This window comes from Trichechus manatus, unplaced genomic scaffold (assembly GCF_000243295.1).
Source record: "Trichechus manatus latirostris isolate Lorelei unplaced genomic scaffold, TriManLat1.0 scaffold00140, whole genome shotgun sequence".
In the NCBI taxonomy this organism is placed as follows: Eukaryota; Metazoa; Chordata; class Mammalia; order Sirenia; family Trichechidae; genus Trichechus; species Trichechus manatus.
In genome coordinates this window covers 4,630,060-4,634,506 of record NW_004444076.1, presented here as the reverse complement: position 1 = coordinate 4,634,506, position 4,447 = coordinate 4,630,060, and positions in this window count along the sequence as shown.

The window sequence follows — 4,447 nt, the reverse complement described above, 5'->3', positions numbered from 1 at the left end:
CATACAGACAGCAGGAAGTCTGGAAGAGATTCACTGATAGGATGGCACACTCTCCTCACTGCCTTGCTTTCCGATTGCTGGAGTTCCTAATGCCCAGCCCTCCACAGCCTCCTTGATTCCTACTTATTTCGAAGTGTGACTCTCCCAGCTCCCATCACTCTGGGAGCTCCCGAATAGCCTCCAATAAACTCCCTTCTGCTTAAGTTAGCCGGAGTCACTATCTGTGGCCTTGTCTGTTTATAAGTTTGTAAAACAACTAAGCATCAGACTAATGTAGTGGCATAAAATGAGGCAATCCATCCTGCTACCCCATTATCAGGAAATAAACTTGAGGCTTAAAGAGAAACATTTAAATCCTGGCTTTTGTTAGTCATGTGACTCAAGCAGAGTCATGTGCAGTTAATGTCAGGATTCTTTCAAATGAAAAAAGGGGCACAAAGGACATGTCAATAGACAGATTAGAAATTTCTAATGTAGATTAGTGGGGGCAGTCCTGGAATGGAAATTAATCCTCATAATGGCACACTGATTTGAGGTACTTTAGGAGAAAACCAGCTGCAGCTGGGAAGCACTCAGTGGACTCATCCTGCTTTCCCCCCAACCCCCACTTTTACAGAGCCTCTCCCTCTGCAGAGACAAAAGGAGAAGCAGAGCAGAAGGAACACATGTATACAACCAGTAGGTGTATCAAGCAAGAGAATTTGAGACACGAAAGGAATGAGGGGCTGCAACTTCTTTGTTCTGTGGCTGAAAGGTAGATCTCCATGAGATATCCTGTCATCTGACGGCTTATGCACTGAGATCCTTCTCTACTCCTGTGCAAGGCAGGGAAAGAGTTAACTAGACCAGAGGCTGCATGCCTACTCCCTACCTATGGACCCAATATGACTTTTGTACTCTCACTCATACAATTAGTAAAGAACAGCTTGAAGTTCTGTAAAGGTCTAGTGTATATTCAGAAAAAGGAATGTATCTGGAACAGAGAAACAGAATCTCACTCCATGACTGCTGACAGGCCTCCCCATCACTGTGGATCAGTGGAGATGAGAAGTCTCAGTAAACTGGGGATTGGGAGGCTGATTCTCTTTCTGACTCCCTGGGCTTTCCCCTTCTCAGAAAGAGACACTATCCGTGAGAAAGTTAACACTAGAAAATAAAGTATACCTACATAGTCACTTGTTTTCAATCTAATACTTTATCTGACTGCTTTGTTATTTGAGGTTTTGTTGTTGCTATGTATCCCTAATGGCCAACAAACATATGAAAAGATACATCGTTAGTCATTAGGGAAATGCAAATCAAAACTGCAATGAAATACTACTTGACATCTACTAGGATAGCTATAATTTTTTTTAAAAAAAAGGAAAGTAGCAAGTGTTGACAAAGATGTGGAGAAATTGGAAACTTGTACATTGCTGGTAGGAACGTGAAATGGTGCTGCCTCTGTAAAGAATAATTGGGTGGTTCCTCAAAAAGTTAAACATATGACCCAGTAATTCCATTCCTAAGTATATACCTAAAGAATTGAAGATAGGCATTCTGTTATTTTATGGTAATGTTCATAGCAGCATTATTCACAGTAGCAAAAAGGTGGAACCCACATGGTCCATCAACAAATGAATAAACAAAAGGTGGTACATCCATACAATAGAAGTGTTGAAAAGCAAGGATGTCACCTTGGAGACTAAGGTGCACCTGACCCAAGCCATGGTGTTTTCAGTGGCCTCATATGCATGCGAAAGCTAGACGATGAATAAGGAAGACGGAATAAGAATTGATGCCTTTGAATTGTGTTGGCGAAGAATATTGAATATACCGTGGACTGCCAAAAGAACAAACAAACCTGTCTTGGAAGAAATACAACTGGAATACTCCTTAGAAGTAAGGATGGCAAAACTACGTCTCACATACTTTGGACATGTTATCAGTAGGGATCAGTCCCTGGAGAAGGACATCATGCTTGGTAAAGTAGAGGGTCGGCGAAAAAGAGGAAGACCCTCAACGAGATTGACTGACGCAGTGGCTGCCACAATGGGCTCAAGCGTAACAATTGTGAGGATGGTGCAGCACCAGGCAGTGTTTCATTCTGTTGTACCAAAGGTCGCTATGAGTCGACCTGACTCGACAGCACCTAACAACATACAAGGAATAAAGTTTTGATACATGCTACAACATGAATGAACCTTGAAAATATTATGCCAAGTGAAATAAACCAGACCCAAAAGGACAAATATGATTCCACTTAAATGAAATTTCTAGAATAAGCAAATACATAGAGCCCATCCTCCCCTACTCAACCAAAAACCCTTTGCTGACAGTTGATTCCAACTCATAGTGACCCTATAGGACAGAAAAGAACGGCCCCATAGGGTTTCCAAGGCTGTAATCTTTACAGAAACAGACTGCCACGTCTTTCTCCCATGGAGCAGCTGGTGGGTTCAAACCGCTGACCTTTTGGTTAGCAGCTTAGCACTTAACCACTTGCACCACCAGGGCTCCTTCTCCCCTACCCCTCCCCCTGTAAATTGTTAGAATTGCATAACATATACCAGTGCACAGAGGTATAAATTGGGGTCACTGGCTTTCAATTTACAAAAGCTATCATTCCTGCTAGTGACATGGAGCCAATGACACAGTTCAGGTGTGGCTTATAAAGCCAAGATGTTAGCATCAGTCCTTTCAACACTGCATATGGAAACACTATTGTAGGGGAGAAATATTCTCTTTATATTCCACCTGCCAGGAGGCTACTGATTAATGACCAAAGAGTCACACAAGCAATATTTGCCTGTTTCTCTCACGTGATCATCTGCAAATAAACCTGGGCTACCTCCTGGTAGAACTCTGACTTCTATTTACTCATTCTTGCACTTATCTTTCTCAATGGTCTAACTTCACCAATGGCAATTTGGAATTAGAAGTGGCCACTTACGGGCACTCTGGACATAAGATTTTTCATTTGAGAGGTACCTTAAAAGAATGCATCAGGTGATACCAGTTGCTGTTGAGTCAATTCCGACTTAGGACAACCCCATGTGTGCAGAGAACTGCACTCCATAGGGTTTTCAAGGCTGTGATCCTTCAGAAGCAGACCACCAGGCCTTTCGTCTGAGGCACCTCAGAGTGGGTTCCAACAACCCACCTTTCAGTTAGTAACCAGCATTTACCCATTTGTGCTGCCCAGGGACTCCTGAATCAGATGATAAGGGTTCTTAAAACCCACAGGAGAGCCTGTGCTAATTGGTTTATATTAAAAGTTCATATAAATTTAAAGAAAGAATTCAAGAAATTTCAAAAGGAGGGCAACAAAACTTCCTAATGTTTTACATTTTTGGCTCTTCATTTCTGTTGAAACTATAGCTGTGAAAAAAAGTTTTAACTGTAAAATAAGCCAATGGTCATGTGACAAGAAAAAAGCAAGATATTCAGCTTTTAAAAATAATTTAGTCTTTTAAATCTGATTTATGAACACAGAGGTTTAAAAATTGCATTAGGAAAAAATTTTACTTAATATTCCTGGAATATATTAGTTACTAATATTGTACTTCTCCCTAATTTTATCACAATGTAAAAATATTCTTGCTTGTACAAGACTAGGGTACTTCTTTTTCATGATTTACAGTGTCTAAATTTTCTATATAGTTTTATGGGTTGTTGCTGTTTCCACAAATCATTTATTATTACAAAAAATAAAACTGTGTTTTACAAATGGAATTGTAGTAATTTTTTTTGACAGATTTTAAATTTGAAAATTCTTAAACTACAATTGTAAGGACTTAATGTGTCACGTAATTGTGATTTCCAGATCTTTAGCTTTAAGAAAATGAATATTAAATAAATAATCTTGTATAACTGGATGACATAATTTTACTACACTTGTGTTCTTATTTAATAACTGAAGTAGCCATTAGCTACTAGGTTAAAAAAAGATGTACAAATGCCCCTTTAAGTTACATTGATATGCATGGTCATTTTGAAGAAACGTGAAAGAATTTGTGTAGGTGGGGGATGTGTATGCACGATAATGAAAGCTTTCTATTTATCTACACAAAAAAGAATTTTGTCTTAAAACAAAATATCTGTTTTTCAAAGTAAGCAACACTTCCAAATTCATTCTATGAGGCCAGCATAATGCTGATACCAAAACCAGGAAAAGACGCCACAAAAAAAGAAAATTACAGACCAATATCTCTCATGAATATAGATGCAAAAATTCTCAACAAAATTCTCGCCAACAGAATTCAGCATCATATCAAAAAAATAATACAACACGACCAAGGAGGATTCATACCAGGTATGCAAGGATGGTTCAACATTAGAAAATCAATCAATGTAATCCACCACATAAATAAAAGTATCACATGATCATCTCAATTGACGCAGAAAAGGCATTCAACAAAGTCCAACACCCATTCCTGATAAAAACTCTCAAAAAAATAGGTATAGA